Here is a 16,984-nt window from a genome sequence, read left to right as displayed (position 1 = left end):
AACCTGGCCTGGAATGTTTCCAGGGACGGGGCATCCACCGCCTCTCTGGGCAACCTGGACCAGTGCTCCATCATCAGTGAAGCACAAGCTCGAGGTGGACGGGTCCCACTTCACAGCTGAGCAAACACAGGTGACAGTACAGCCACCCACACCGCAGAACCCCGTGCTGCCCACGGGCCTTCTCGTGTCCACGCGTGGCAGAGCGCTCGCACGGCACAACCACAGCCCACTGCGCACACGGACGGGGACTCCCGGTTCCCATGGGATTGGGAAAAGTTATTTCAGCATCAGTTTGTGGTTTTGTCATCAGCCTCACACAAGTTGACTTGAAGACCAGTACCCAGACTGACAGTGAAAACAAACCTGGCTCCAAAAAAAATCCACCAGCTGAGCCGCACTGGGAAATCGGGTTTTCTGCCTTCCGCCTGCAGATACATTCTGCAATCAGGTTTGGAAGTGTCACCACAGCACGTTAAAGTTGGGATGGAGCAGGGAAAAAACAAACCACTGCCTGTAAAACAACAACAGATCAGGAAATACGGGTAGGTGTGCCATCAGTGGGGACAAGGGCGCTCCGAGTCCCCGTGAGAGCACGTGCCACGAGAGGAGCGGTACGGTCCACGCTGACGGGGACGAGGGACAGGCACAGCCCAGTTCGGGTCACCTGAACCAGGCGGTGGGCTAAGGACAGCGGCGTGTGCCGAGACATGAGCAGGGCAGGGCTCCTGCGCACACAGCTGGTGACGGACAAGTGCAAAGGTCAGTCAACGATCAGAACTTAATGTATGATCTGCACCGGCTTGTCAGTGAGCCGGCAGCCACCTTCCTAATGGAAACAGTTTCAGCAGCGCTATTGCTAGAATGGATTTGAAATCACACTGGCCGTAGTTCCCACAAGAAAATTAGCTCTATAATGGAAACCATCAGATGAGGCATTGGGTGTTTCATCTTTTCACAATTTCTCTCTCACATAAGAAAAAAATCCATGCTGCTCATCCTCCTCGAGACAGATCATCTCGGCCTCTAAACTTGGTGGCTCTGCAAATTTTCATAACAATAAATCCATGGCTGATTTAGCCGCCTCCCTCAAAATGGGCACTACCATGGCAGCACCAGTAATGGTGAGCTCTTTGTCAGATACAGCCACGTGTTTCTCCACACCAGCTCTTCACGAAGCTCTTCTGTTCCTTCATCCTCCTCCTGGGATGAACTCAGCCTTGGACATTGCGCAGTTCATGTGTGCTTAGTGCTGCAAACACAGGATGCCCGACAAGCAGTCCTGGTTGTCAGCTGGGTTTGTCCATGCCCAAACCAACGCTCACCACACTGAGGCATTTAAGGGAATGGCCAAAACTGTTCCTGCCAGTGCCCAGTCCAACCTGTGTGCCAGATGTCTGCGCTGACTCTGTTCAGAAGCCACAGTCTGCTTCTGTTCCTCATCCCGAGGACCGCAGGGCTCAACCACGCTCTGAGAAATGGCTGACTTAAAATAAACAAGGCGCAGAGGCAACAAAGGAGGTCGTATTTCACTGGATCCCAAGCCTGAAATTTTATTGCTTTCTGGTGACATCCAGCAATGCAAATAACCCCATGTGCACGCAAGAGCAGAGCTCAGCAGCATCCTCCGGGCAGCCTGGGCACCCTGCTCCAGCGGACCCTGCTGGGGCAGGGGGGTCTGACCAGACAGTCTCAGAGGTCCCTGCCAACCCCAGCCCCTCTGCGATTCTGTCTGTTCAAAATCTCAGTTTTAACCCAGCATTGCTGCAGAAGCAGGTGCACAGTGCAGGAGCAAGCTGCTGCAAGGCCATCCTGCACTGGGCCAGGTCTCTGGTTTGCTTACGCTGCAAATCTGTGAGGTTGCTGTGTCGGTCCTTGACACGCTCTTCGGATTGACCTCTCCTTTTTTACTCTGGAGGTTACCAAAGCAGGGCTGTGTGAGGAGCTGTTCCCCTGCCCTCGCAGCGCATGGCCAAGGTAAGCCATCTCCCGGCCGCGCTGTTGACACAGCTGTTTGCAATTGTGCCTGCTCCCAAAGCTCCGCATTCCTCATCCCAAGCGAGCACTCCGCTCGCTCCCGGCACCCCTCGGAGAAGCGTGACCAGAATGCAGAGTGCTTATTTTCTAGCACCGCAGTGTGATGTGGACACAGCAATCTGAAATAAAGCGACTTAATCTCAGGATAACAGGCCGACAGAAAATTGCTCACACAACTGCTGTTGGGACTCAAAACAGAGATATACAAAAAAAAACAAAAACCTGCTAATTCAGAAACAACTGCAAGGATAAACAAAACCTGGCTGGGAAAACGGCTAACTGGCCAAACAACCCAACTCTTCCAAATTACTCAAAACTCACTCACATTAAATACACACGTCACAGTTTGCCCATAACAAATCCTTAAGGGCAGAAAATAATTGGAGAGATCTGGAACTGTTCTGTGAAATGAGAGGCTAACCTAGGAATGGGCAGGGGGCAGGCAAGGAGAAAGAAAGATTAATTCTGTCGTCTGAACCAAACAGCCTCAAAGCAAGCCTGGTAAAAGGAAAAATAAAGCGGCTGGCTCTTATTTTAGAATGATCAGCCAGTTCCCAGCCCAAAAAGAAAAAGCTGGTGCTATTGTAACTGACATCTAAAATTTTAGAATAACACCAGTCCATAATAGTAAAAGCCAAAACCACCACCAAAAACTGGACAAGTGACACCACTGCCCGCAACAGATTTATTGTCCTGACATTAGGGCCGTAAGGGACGGCATGGGAAGCAAGAGGAGGATGCAGGAAGATCTCCAGGGTGTGCTGAGCGTCGGCTCATGCCGCTGCCAACCTGGTCGCTTGTCTGCAAGCGAGGACAGGAAACCGCTGCGTTTTGCTGCCCTTTGCCCACAGTGAACTGTGGTGCCAGGCAAACCAGCGTGGAGATGACACGTTACATATGCGGCAGGAGAAAAGGAAAATACGCCTAAGAGTTGTGCAACGCTTTAAAAAGCATCCTGTACAAATGCAGGAGTGCTTTGAGAGCTTTTTCTTAAGAACATTTTCCCTATTTGCTTTTGGGTGCGCGGGCACCTTGCCCGGGCTGCCTGCGAGAAGCAAGCAGAGTGCGCACCGCTGGGCACTGCCCCTCTCACCGGGCGCTCCCCCAGCACGCGCCTTGAGACCACAGTTCCAGAGAGAAGGACTTCTCAAAAGATGTGACGTTTTCAGAAACGCACAGCCTAACTGGAGTCGTGAACCAGTGCTGAAATGGGCGAGACACTGCCAGACCAGGACAGCAAAGGTCTTCCAGGACACTGCAGACACCATCATTTGCCACAACCGATCCCTAAAAGCTTTCATGAAAAACCCAGATTTGGGCGGGGGGGGGGTCACAGAGCTGCATGGCCCCAAGGCAAGGGCAGCCCTTCCTCCGCTCTCACCCTCCCACCCACAGCCAAGGTTTCATAATTCTCTGGGCTCCAGCCAGGCTTTGCCCATTTTCATGACAATTGGGGCTCTGTTGTGTCCACGCAGTTTGAGGCATCGGCCCTTTTGTGGCACGAACAAAGTCCGGGCTGCGGATCACAAGACCCAGCACACATCGGGTTGAAGGCAAGTAAACCAAGAGCTGCCTCCATATAACCGAGCTCACCATGGACCGAACTAAAATACTGAAGTGGTTTTGATTTCGAGCAACGAAGAGTGCATAAGGAAACACCAGCAAACAGCAAACGATGGCATTGGCAGCATCTCCGTTTGGCAGCGCCGATGCCCCTGAGCCCACGCAGTTTGGCAGGCGCAGGATCAGCCCTGCATGCACAGGAGCCTCAGCTGGGGAGTGGCACCCAGGGCCCACGAGCCAAAACCAAGCTGGTTTGCAAACCTAGCTGAATAAGTGTTATAAACTCAGATTAACACATCTCAGCAGCCTCAGCACTGCAGACGCTACCGCTTTCAACCACCGCAGCGAGAGAACGCGTCCCAGGTAAACACAGCACATACTTTCCCCAAAAACTATTCCTATCACTCTATGTATACAGATATTTCAGAGGAAATTAAAAAAAAATATATTTAGAGAAGCTATGGAAGGAACTGCAAGAAATTACAAAAAACATCTGCCTGACTTCTGAGAAGTCCTGTGGTAACGGTTTAATGACAGATGCGAGTAATTCCTCTGCTCCCTAGCGTTAAACGCACCAGGAATGTGGTGTTAATAATGCTGGTGAAGGTATTCACTTGGTGCACATAAAATTAAGCATTTTCCTCCTTTTTACTAGTTCCATAGGTCATTGTGCAAAATGAATCCTATCAATTTCCAGTTTTATCTGTTTATTTATATTTTTGTTTGCTTGGCTACTGAATTTGCCATCCCAGCCTACTGAACGGCTTGCAAGAAGCGTTTCATTGCATCTTGCTTGATGGGTGACAAACAGCGGAGACCAGCTCTGTATAACAGAGGAAAAAGCAGGGGGGAGGTGAAGGGCTCCTTAGAGAGGTCGCCTTCAGAGGAAAAAAGGAAAACAAATGGGATTGTCGGCATGAGAAGTATATGGTTTTACTGCCTTAGTGGGCAAGTACAAGAAAGGAGAATTGCAAAGGGAGAAGCTTTACATTTCTATGAGCAGGCAATCGAGCTCCATTCTAAACCCTTCGCAGAAAGCACTTCCCTTCCTACCAGATGACTCCATCCCATTCTGGGAAGCGCATCTCCTGTAACTCCCAGTAACCCAAATCGGTCACGCAGCGTCAGATCATTCCGGAAAACTGGGGGAAGTCCTTGAGCTGGGTCCTGTTACCAGCGATACCTGCCTCTCGCCGCAGTGCCTGCGCAGCCACGGCGACAGGATCCCACCCTCACACCCTCCTCGTGTCCTTCTTCTGCAGTCCTTGTTTCTCCCGCGGGGCCAATATTCAGGTGCAGAATCCCCCGAGCGAGCACTGAATGCAGCAGTGGGGCCTTGTCCCGGCATATCCCAGCTACAGAACCAGCGCGTCCCATCAACACCAGCGCATGCACAAACGAGCAGAAGTCTCTTCAGCCAAACAGGAAATGGGTCCGTGCCTGGGCAGAAAATGCTAATGTTTAGTGGGATGTAGGAACAGAGGAGAGGCATGTAGGTCAGAAGTCAGAGAGTACCTTCTGGATTTGAAGAGGCAGGGAAAGTTTTGTGCATTTAAGTGGTAAACTGAAAAGCCAAAAAATTATTTTAGGCCTGACTTACATAAATTGCAGCTGTACCAACTAACACTGTCTGCTGCAGTTTCTGGTACTTTTAATAAAAACAATAACAACAACAGACCAAGTGTTTGTTGTTATAACTGTTGTTGTTATTATTGTTCTCAGCATTATTTCCAAACAGGCAGCAACAATGCTGGTGTCGCCATGAAGAAAAAAACCAAAAACAGTGAGAGTACACTTCCTCAAATTTCAGGTCAGCTAGCAAAATGAAGAGGGAAAGAACTTCAGAACTAAAGCTGTAGACTCTGTACCTGCATTGAACACATCGTGATGACTGCGGTTGCTGAAGAGCTGGTTTAGATCACGAGGAGTTTGGGGCAAATCCTGTTCGTGAACTGGCCGCTCTGTGCCTCTTGCACATCGCTGGGGCTCGGCAGGGGGGCCGGGGCGCTGGCACAGCACAGAAACCAGCGCAGAGCGGGGAATCGGAAGGTGTGCTGCTGCCTGCGCGACCCGGCAGCGTTACCGGGCCCCCGGGGGAGACGGGATCCCCACCCCGTCTGCCCTCCGCAGCACCGCAGCAGGCTCGTCCCACAGCGCGCACCCGTGCAGAGAGCTCGACCCGCTCCCCCTTCACCGCCAGCCCTCCGGCTGCCGGTTCACCGGGCCGCGGCAGCGCGGGGCCGCGGCAGCGCGGGGCCGAGCGCCGGTTCACCGGCTGGTGACCAGGGCCCAGCCCTCCCGGCCCCGCTGGCCCCGGGCGCGCTCCCGGCTGCGGCCGGACAGGAGAGGGCAGCATCCGACCGCCGGAGGGGCCGGGCCGCGCGGGTGCCCGCCAGCCCCGCACAGCCCCCGCTCCCTCCTGCGGACGCAGCCCTGGCAGCTGCCCCGCGCCGCCCCCGTCGCGCTTTAACGCTGGGCACTACGCGGATATCCGCCGAGATCTGAAGATCCGCCTGCGCCGCCCTGAGGAGCGGAAACCCGCCAGCTCCGGGCTGAGCTCCGCGCGGCACCGGACACCGGCCCGGCCCGCACCGGGCCCGCCGCCCCGCCCATGACCGAGACACAAACGAGCCCCGCTACCCGGCTGGGTGGCCCTTTGGCTTCACTTTTACTGCAGTTAGCTTTTCTGTTGTTAGGAGTAACTATTTAAAATCTCTCCCCCCCCCCCCCCCCGCTTTCAGTATTACATCTAACACGCTGAAGTTTGTAATAGCAGTTTCTTGTTTTACAAGAAAAGGAAAAGCTGAACAGAAATGTCCTTCCAGAATTTACAAGAATGGGAACAAAAGTACGGAGGAACTGTCTGCCCACAGACTTCCCTTTTGTTCCCAAGTAACTGGCCAAGAATACATCCACTCCGAAAACAGCATATTCCACTGGAAAAAAGAACATCACCAGAACTCCCAGCTTCTGTCCTTAAGCTCTGCCAACACCTCCTCAGCTTGAAGACTGAATTATTTACTACCTTCAACATATCTCACCTCATCCATCTATAATTCACAATTACTTCTTGAGATGATGTCAAGTTTAAATGAAATTGTAAATGTCAAAATCCATGGAAAATATATTTATTAGAAATGCAAGGACGATTAAGGAAAGAGGAGATGACACTGGACAACGGGGCAGGAAAAATTCCTATACTCAATAAAACCTTGTGTGCACGCGCCTTTGCTTCTAGAGGGACTCAAAGCAGTCAGGAAAGAACCAGCACAGCAGAGGTGGGACGGTGACCTACCCAACACTGTTCCACTCCAGTGCGCGCTCACTGCCAAGCCTAGCTGCCTGTGAGCGGGCTTTTTCAGGGGCTCTGGATCCCCTTCCGTTGTCTAGCCACAATGTCAGCTCAAAGCTTCATCAGTGCCTCCCTAAGAGAGATGCTTTCACCGTTTTAAGTGTCTGCTATTGCAGATGTTAGGAAAACGTTCCTACAAACTGCAGAGGTTGTTCTGCCCGCAAAGTCGAACCCCTGTGTGTACAGCAGACAGTGTGATTTCAACAGGACACCACAGAGGAGTGTGCTCAGGAAATTAAATCTTTTTATTCTGTCCAGTCTTTTGGAGCTGTCTGGAAACCTGGGGCACTTCTGCATTGCTCCCTCCTACTAATAATGTCATCACTTCTGAATAGGGCAAGAGCTGGGTCCTGAAAAAATAACTGTTACCACCCCATCTTCCTTCTGCTAAATCTGATCCTGGTCCTTTCCTGCTGATAGATTCTCAATTTTCACCTCATCTCTACCAGCAGCTCCAAGGCCCCAGATACCACCCACCTCAGCGAGCATGAGGTCCCAAATTAAGACGTACGTGACTGCAAATAACAGCCAATTTTACTAGACTAACACTAGAGAAAAGAAATCTTCCATCCTCCTCTCTGTTTGTGAAGCTACACAGAGCAAACCATTCACATGCTTACTGCTGACAGACAGCGAGGCTGCCGCAGAGCCGGGACGACTTCTTGGGTGTAAAGGCTGAATCGAACATGCAGTATTTAAGACAATTAGATTTTCAAAGAAACTACACTAAACATTTCTTTCATGTGTAATCAAATTATGTTAAAGCAAACCTCATAATTTAAACCATTCCATTGGTCAGCTCCTATTTGTTTTCCCTGCACCCTCATTTTTGCTCCAGATCTGTCACATTACATTAACACCTTTCCTACTCACTGCCTACAGAAATAACAGCCTTCGACATGCCTGCACAATCCATTTGTCCTGCTCTAATTACTTTTTGACATAGCCTCTTTTGCTGTTATCTTGCCTCTTCTGACCTCTGTCTGTATTAAAGCCATTTAAAACAATCTTTAAACTCGGTATCTGTTGTGATTGTGATACGACTGGAGTATCAGGCAGCAACATTTGGTAAATCAAATATTTAAATCTACGGTAATAAGATAACGTACTTGAGGAGGAAAGCTACTGCATGTTGGTAACAGCTACAACTGGCTGTTCATAACATGAGTCCCCAGGACTGCACCACTTTTTCAGGATGAAATTCCTATAGTCGTAAAACCATTCTATGTAATTAGGTAGCTCAAAGATAAACAAGCTCTTCTGTATACTAAGGAATTTCCCCTGATTTCGCAAATGGGGAGAAAAGCAGGAGAAATTGGGAAAAGGGTCATCTTGCAGAAAAAAAATCACCCCAACCGCCACCAAAGAAACCAAGTAGCAGGAAGAGGAGCAGGCGGGGTGCACCAACAATGGCAGTCAGAAGGAAGCATGACAAATCACGCTCTTCGCAAACCCAGAGGAGAAACCAAGAATCTCTAATCCCAATACCTCTCTGTTTTCATCAAGCCCATTCAAAAAATATGCCCTCATTTTTCTTTTGTGGCTGATTCACAGAAGATGATCCTCTAATTACCAGCTACTTCCCCGGCTGAAGCAGCAGAGGATCTGTGCTGTGCCAAGTGTCTGCGTCGGAGTCAAGAACTTATTCCACACGGTGGAACTAATTTTTTTTTGGTATCAAGTTGATCTCTATGTACATATGTCTCACGATACAGTCTAACAACATCTTCCCATGCTATTTTCCACGATCCAGCCTCATGCTAACTTAATTGGTAGCTAGTCAATATTTCGCTCACATTGGAAGATAGTTCACAAACCTACATTTGCTCTGGTTCATTTACAGAGTAATTATCCCATTCACACAAAGTTCGGTCTTCCAGATACAACCAGTACAGATCCAAGCACAGCTCTGCTGGGAAAGCATAGCTCTATATTTTGTCTTCCAGATGACAGCACTATAAAACCAACAGGGGACAAAACCAGAATCAATTAAAATACATTAAATGTAATACAACAATGCTACGATTTGTCATAGCCAGCCAAGAGGTTTTATTTCTTTGAATTCCCTAATTTTGTCCTCAGGACATTAAGGCCCCATGCATGCTGTGGAATGCTCTTCCCAGGGTACTTCCCTACACACAATTTTATTTTCCCCTTTTTCTTTCCTGTCAGCAGCCCTGACCACAAAAGCCTTCCTCATTAAGGCATCCAAACACAGAAGGGACCCGCGGATCCCGGACCAGACCAGCCTGCTACTCGTCTGCTACCGGTCTGCCCATCACACCCCTTTCTGTAGGGCTCTCGAGTCCTCACGCGGAGCTGAACGTCTGCGTGCAGGGGACGTGGCAGGCCGGTGCGGCGACCGGCAGAGTTGACAGCTCTGCCGTTGCGTGCTCGTGGTGACGGGAGGGCAGAAGGTGGGCACAGATCAGCCTTTATTTCTGCAAATTTTGGAAATGTGCTTTTTGCTGGAATAATTTTTCAGTTTGTAAAGTGATTATTTTTATTCCTTTCTCACTTTTTCACATCTATTTCACAACTGCTTTAACACAGCTGTTGGAGCAGACCTGGGATGTCTACGACCCAAACAATAATAACTACCAGCTATGGTGACCTCGCTCACATTTGTATTAACCGTGTATCTAAAATCAATGTCCTGCTCCTGTGGCCTTCCCATACAGAAGGTAACCTGCACACGGAGAGGGCCATGCCGGGTCAGGCTGCGCCAGCCCCCTGCAAGCCCCAACCTGGTCTCAGACAGCGGCCAGAGCAGATGCGGAGGAAACAACAAATTACAAATACTAAAATTAATCCTTCTTTATCTTTTAACCTTTTTTTTCCTTAAGTAAAATTTACATTTACTTTAGAGAAAAATATTTAAGCATAAAAAAACTATCCACATTCTTTCAGAGCACCACCAGCGCTTTCCCGAGTCGCCTCGGAAACGCAGTGCTGGCAGTAAAGCCAAATGGCTTCTCTTCACGCAGTTTGTCACCATGAGCGGGGTTTCTTGGCCTCTACTTTTCTTCTCAAAACAACCACAGATGTTTTGGGGTCATTTGTGAATTCAGAGTACATAAAAGTGGTTTATATGTTTAATTTGTCCTTTTGAACTGGACATCCTACACAGCACCCTGCATTCCCCAACAGGTTCCACTACCAACAGCATTCTTCCATTACCATTTATTTTGATTTTGTTTTTTACACATCTGTGAGTCACTCCTGAAAGCTGTAACGTCATTCCTGCACCGCAGTATTCAGTATTACGGCCTGGAAGCCCCAACCAGGCCTGCTGGGGTAGAAGCTGCACAAACAGAAGTTGTTAGCAGCAGCTACAGCTTAAGGCAGCAAGTGGCATAAAATGTGCTAGAACAAGTTCACATACCTGCAATTTGCAAATACAGGTTATCCAGCAAATTGTGTCTATCGCATCCATGGTCAACTGGCCGATTTCTTACAGCCTAGGCAGAGGTTTATCTTGAGAAGAGAGCTCAGGGCTTTTTCAGCCTACCCAGGTACCAATTTGTACGCCCCGAATCCCGCTGGAAACTGAGGGAAAGATTGCCAGTGGAAGAGATTCCAGAGGCAAGAAAATAAACTCTCCCAAACGAAGTGCCCTCGAAGAGGCGGAGATGCTCACAGAGCTGCACCTGCTTTGCCACTCGTTTCAAACAGAAAGAAACTGCCCTGAGACCGGCATTCGCTGTCGGGTTCTGAAGGATTCGGGACAAGGTCCACAAAGGTTCAGCCAGCTTTCCAGAGGGAATCTGAAAGTCCTACGTTTCCTTCCACCGGATTGCCAAATGATGTGGAAACCATCCTGAAGTGGAAAAGCAGGAGTCTGAGATGATGCTGCGTTGGAGCACAGCTGATGGAACGGCTTTTTAGTAACATTCAGCTTGTATGACATCTAGTAGCAGGAACAGGTCAGTGCCCATGTTAATGACTGAGACGCGTGTATATACGGACCAAAAGCAACAGACCACCAGACCTGGAACTAAAACCACAGAGACTCCCAACTTTTATGCTTTGCAAGTGAAGAGGCTCCCAGTTCTCTGTACAGCCGACAAAGAACAGCATCTCTTCCAGCAGCCGGCTCGAAAGCAGCTGCCTGGCAGAAGTCAGGGACCTTAATGCCTTCTGCAGGAACTCGTAATCGGAGGATACTCAAGTCAGAACAGTGATTACTTCTTAACAGATGCCTCTAAATTACCTACTGAAGGAATCCACCTTTCTCCGTGACTGCCTGGGGACGAAGGCCCCCAGATTAGGGGGGGTGATTTCCCCTCATTAAGTGTGTCCTGAGCTGCACTCTGCGGGAATGACTCTCCTCCTCATGGCTAGCACTGCAAACTCAAACACTACAACTTCATTAAACCCACCGCCACTGCCCTGCTTTACTAGCTTTGCTGTGTTGGGAATGTGAAAATGGCGGATTACCTAAAACAAACAAACTCTCCCCGTTTCTCTCCGGGGGCCAAGGAACGGGTGCACCCGAGGCACAGCTGCGGCAGTGCCTGTGTGTGCTGCGGCAGGACGGATGGACAAAACTGCCCTTCCACGGCTGCCTTCCGCTTTGCCAGCTGAAATCCAGCCGGCCTCGCTGGCTGCCGATGATTTCCATAAATACTCCCACAATGCAGCGCGCCCGGGTTTAGCCGGAGGGATCCTCCCCAACACGAGGCGCTGTAAGAAATGTGAGATGATTTTAGAGGAAACATGTAAGATTCAGATTTGAAATTAAAATGATCTGCCTCAACAACAGTTCCTGGATTTCAGGATTAAATTTTTGAAATTCCAATCATATTATATTTTCATGTTGCTTATTTAAGATAAGCCTACCCATTTGTAAAAAGTAAAAAATTAAAATCTGCGTTAGTGTTTTTACCATATATCTTGAAAACAAGGCAGATCAAAAACTCCCAGTGCTTGCCACCAGGCATCTTATCAGCGAGGATACGGGGCTGTTTGTGCTGTGTTGTGATTACTTTGCAGCACGCGTTCCACACAAAACAGTCTTTGCTGCTCAAAAGAGACGTTCCCTCGATGTTCAGATTCACGCATCTGAGCACAGCGAGGGTGGCACACCGTGTGTCAGATCAGGCTAGCCCATGTCTAGCAAGTTCCTACCCCAAATTTAGCAAACTCTGCTTGCACTTCGTTTATATGAGCACATCTAGATAGTAGATACAGGCAGCACCGGCACTAAAACACAGTCAAGATTTGGTTAAATCAAGACTTAGGCGTACATCGTTCTATAGATACAAATGCCACTTAACAGAAGAGAATATAAATACCCACAGGGCAGCGACCCTGTTATTTAAAGCAAAAAAGACATCCGTCTTTTCCAGTGCAAATTGTCACCCCAGATATAAGTCTTGCGAAACCTAATTACATTATTGCTTATTATTTGTGACAAAACATAAACATTTTCCTTATGCCCTCGGACAGCAGTCGCAGAGGAATCCCTACACCCACACCTCCATCTATACGACCATGTGCAACAAAAAGCACTCCGATCTGGTCTTATCCACCCACAGAATTGCTCCAAACTTTTCCTTGCACGCATTATCTGAGAGTCCAGGGAGAAGCTGCTTTGTGCAACGGCAATGCAGCGAGTGCAGGGTGACAGTCTAACATGGTGTCCTGCTGGGATCCAAGAATAGCAATGCCTTAAAAGGCAGCAATGTTGAGATCACAAGGAAAAGAGAATTAGGGCACAGCTGTGGAGTTCTGTAGGCTAAAACATAGACTCAATATGTCAAAGAAAATTAAATCACAGAGCTACATGCAATTTCTGGTCTCATTTGTAACTTAGCTGTAGCTGTGCGGAATTTGTACTTGGGTCATACGTGTGAGTCGCAATGTTGCTGCACACAGAAAGAAAAAACAAAATCAATTTTAAAAGAAAAAAAAAAAAAAGGAGTTACATGCAAACAACAGTACGAACGCCTATGTTTCGAAGGATGTTTCCATGCCAGTGCGGCTCTGACGGAGTTTTACAGCCAGTCTCCTGTCCAGCTCTCGAGGACGAGCAGAAGCCGCAGCACCACTTGTGAAACGGGCAGAGCTGACAGCTTTGCCTGCAGCACAGAACAAGGGAAAACTAAATCAAGGCTCTAGCAAGCTAAACAAATAAATGCCTGTTTTCCTGTGGCTGTCAGGTAAGTGACAGTGAAAGAGACCCTGCCCCAAAAGTGAAGGTACCAAAACAAACTTTTCCACGGGCTTTTCCACCCCCGAAGAAGTGATTTCCTTACATTTCTCAGAAGAGTCTCGACACAGGCATTCGCTAGTATTTCTGTATGCTTGAAGGCCAGTACAAGCTTCTCCTCTGGAAGCATTCAGCACCCACGGAGTACACCCTGTTATCCTCCGCCAGGATTTGCTCTTGCAATCTGTGCCCAACGACCCTTCTGCAATCTGTGTCCCACTACTGTTTCGTGGGATGCCAGGGTCTGCAACCCGTGAGAGCCGTGCTGTGAGCTGGGAGGCTGCGTGCCTTCTCCAGCGTCTCTTCCCCAGCTCCAGAAGGCCCCACCACAGAGATAACCACGCCGAGCTGTGAGATGTAAGCACCATGGATGCAGCGGGACCGCACGGAGAAGACGGCCTTTAGGCAGAGCGGGACAGCCTCGCCCCGCTGAATGCCGTCTGCCCCGGGAGCAGCTGGGCAGCGCCTCACCCAGCATAAGTGGCCAGGCATGACCTGACAAGAAGACTTAAATTATCTCTTTAAAAGGCTCTGAAGGCCAGGGACAGATAAGAGAGAAGGTAGAGGAGAAAAAGGAGCTGGCAACAAGGGAACAAGGTACTGACTGGGGTGAGGTACACATGCTGAACGTTCCTAAATACCTGGTACTTGAGCGCTAACATGATACAGAACAGCGAGAAAACAGAGGTAGGAAGCTGCACGTAATCACGACTTTGTTTAGCTGAGTGTATTTCCTGTGGAGCTCACAAAGCATGACTGCGTGCAAAGTATGCCGAGTTGTTGATACCAGCTGTCCTTTGTCCCTCAAGAGGTCACAAATTATACATCTGATTTGTGTACAAAGTTGAGAAACTGTTAAAGGTTATGCTGGAGCTGCAGAGCGGTCTGTGGACCAACAGCCTACAGCAGCCAGCTCCTGTGGAGGGACAACACAAGGAGATTTCACGAAAGGCAGAGAGTCCAGCAGCGGAGAGTCAGGGAGAAGCTAAACTGGCCCAGCGAGGGACCCACAGGGGTCCAGCCAGGGGCTGGTGTGCGGCGGGACGGGACCTGTCGATCCATCTCCCACCGCTGGCGTTCCAGAGCAGCGCGTGTGTGGCGGTGCGTGGGAAGAGGAGGAATGCGCCATTACAGCCGTCGCCTGGGGAAGGAGGTAACCCAGCGTGCAGGGGAAGAGCAGCGGCAGGGCGTGAATTCCGTTTGCAGCGACGACGGTGAGAAGGCTGTTCTGGAAGGTGGCAATACGGCAGTCCTCCAGCACAGGTACTGCACAGGGGGTACGTGTGCACACCACAAGTTCATTAATAGCGAAAATGCCAAATGTTTGAGATTCATTATTTTTCCTGAGCAGGACTGTGTATTACCTACTTTAAAGCACAGCCTAGTTCATACATATGCAATGGTTTTCACAAATACTGCACAAATGAGGATGCGAAACGAGGTCATTAATTCTCTCAGAATATCTTTTGAAGGAAGGCTCATCGCAGCCACACCCGCTATCACCGTCCCCACTCGGGTCCTTAGGGCAACCCGCGGCCCGCCACACATGGCGGGACCCACCAGTCCTCTGCAGTGGGTCTGTGGTGGGTCTGCGGTGGGTCTGCGGTGGGTTTGGTTTGCAGTGGGTTTGTGGTGGGTTTGGTCTGCAGTGGGCCTGCGGTGGGTTTGGTTTGCAGTGGGTTTGTGGTGGGTTTGGTCTGCAGTGGGCCTGCGGTGGGTTTGGTTTGCAGTGGGTTTGTGGTGGGTTTGGTCTGCAGTGGGCCTGCGGTGGGTTTGGTTTGCAGTGGGTTTGTGGTGGGTTTGGTCTGCAGTGGGCCTGCGGTGGGTTTGGTTTGCAGTGGGTCTGCGGCGGGCGGCTGCTCCCCGCGCTGCTCGCCCTGACCCACTTTCCTGCAGTATTTCTGCATAGCGACAGAGGTCCTAGCAGGACAAGTGTCACCTCCCAGCCCACGGGATTCTCCATTTCCTACCGCTGCCACTGGAAGAATGCGCTCAGCATTTACAGGCAGGCACACACAAACACGGCATTACACATTAATGTATGTAAAACGCACAAATCCCAGTAAGAGGAGGAATTGGAACAACAGCAGCAAATCCTGTTCTCATTTGCCGAATACTCCTCTGAAGCAGACACAGGGCTGCGAGAGCGGCGAGATGAATTTCCATCCCATGCATGCGCCGAGCTGCTCGGGAGAAGCCTGGCTGTTCCCGTCTGGCTGAAGCTCGTTTCTCCCTACCTGGTTTGAGCACTCGTTACCCCGAATCAACCCTGCCCTTCGACTTCGACCAAAAGAAACACTAATATACTGACCCAGCCAGAGAATTACCACTCCTTCACTGCACCAGCCAAAGCCCCGGCACTGTGAGGAACCGCATTTTCCCACCCCAAGCCCTGTGCCCCTCACTGCCCTATTTCCTATTCGCTCAGTGCCCACAGAATTACAGTGTTGACTGCAGATGCACTTGCAGTTCTGATGTCATCGCAAGGCTTCTTCTTTTTCCTTTTTTTTTTTTTTTTAGGTGAAGCATCAATATTTCCTCTGTTCTGAAATTTTGTGCTGAAACTATAACAAGCCAAAAATCTCTTCAATGGGAAATTTCACAAACAGAGGATTATGACTTCAGCTACAGAATAAGCAGCAGGAGCAGATGGAACTCTCCAGAAACAATGATTCCATTTTCATGCAAATTTCCTCAGTAGTTAAAAAAAGACGAAGAAGAAAAAAAACCACCAAGATATCAGAATGGTTTCTAAATGGAAGGTTTTTGAATGATGCTAAAAGCAAAGGGCTGGTAGCTCTCCACAATCCCAAGCATTTTAGCAGCAGCCAGGAAAGAAAAAAAAAAGCATGACAAACTAAAACCAGACTCGGCACCTCCTCAGAGTCATGATAAGAGAAATGGAAAATGGAGTGAAAATATATTTTAGTTTTTATTATTTTCAACATCATCGTGCGCTTTGTGGTAACGCATACTTCAGAGCTAATTCTTATGCTCTTTAAGAGCACAGACTTCATTCATGAAGCAGCATGGCAAAAATTCTTTATCCACTTGATGACTACAGAAGGTGACAGCCACCGAGAAAAAGACAGCCACAGGGACACTGTCAGAGTGCTAACCTGCAGCGTGCCTCTCCGAGTACGAGTGCTCCCCTGATTACAGGAATACAGACATGCATTTTTCATAGCTGAAATGTGGAAACTGAGCCAATTCTTTTGTTATTAATACTGGCAGCATACCCTAAAAAACAAATACAGGCACAGAGTTAGGAGAGCCCATTTCTGGCTCTTCTGCTGACTTGTTCCTTAGTTTTGGTCTTGTGCCTTCATTTTTCCCTCCTGTTTGCTCCTCAGGTGAGAGAATTCGAGCTGCTCCCTAACTGAGCGTTGTGAGGATAACTGACTTTGCACAACACGTGTGCCGAACTGGCATGTAAAACCCTACGCTGTTTTGTACACAGAATACGTTTTAATGGGAATACTTTGGAAGGCCCATGCAATTCCGCTTTGACAGGCTGCTCTTTTTAACTGAGGTTTTAAAGCAGAGAGGAGACTACGTGCACAGAGAAGCAAGAATGAACTCCACTGCTGTGGATTTCCAGCATCGAGCCACTGCCACCAGAGAGCCCGGCAGCTCCGGCCCCAGCTCTGGACCAGGCAGGCCGGGACAGGGCCTTCAGATGACCCACTCCAAATCCAAGCATCCTTCCTGACACGGTCTCTCCCTGATGCTGCTCCTAAGGTTTTTGTAGTGAGTCTCCATAAATGTCTATAAATTCTGTCAAACAATTTCTATCTCACTAAGTCTCATGTTGATTTTTT

At 49.3% G+C, this 16,984-nt stretch overlaps 1 protein-coding gene and 1 long non-coding RNA gene across 4 annotated transcripts in view; both read right to left on the bottom strand.

Annotated features, from left to right (window-relative positions):
• The window catches only part of NR6A1 (nuclear receptor subfamily 6 group A member 1), a 92,926-nt gene that overhangs the window by 32,949 nt on the left and 42,993 nt on the right, over positions 1-16,984 (bottom strand). The window lies entirely within an intron of this gene.
• On the bottom strand, positions 4,506-5,783 carry LOC147598212 (uncharacterized). Its single transcript, XR_015260753.1, has 2 exons — positions 5,466-5,783; positions 4,506-5,037 (listed from the first exon to the last, which is right to left on the bottom strand). It is a non-coding gene; the product is annotated as an uncharacterized LOC147598212 (long non-coding RNA).

This window comes from Chlamydotis macqueenii, chromosome 20 (assembly GCF_036417535.1).
Source record: "Chlamydotis macqueenii isolate bChlMac1 chromosome 20, bChlMac1.mat, whole genome shotgun sequence".
Classification (NCBI taxonomy): Eukaryota; Metazoa; Chordata; class Aves; order Otidiformes; family Otididae; genus Chlamydotis; species Chlamydotis macqueenii.
This window is presented reverse-complemented; position numbering and strand designations above follow the sequence as displayed.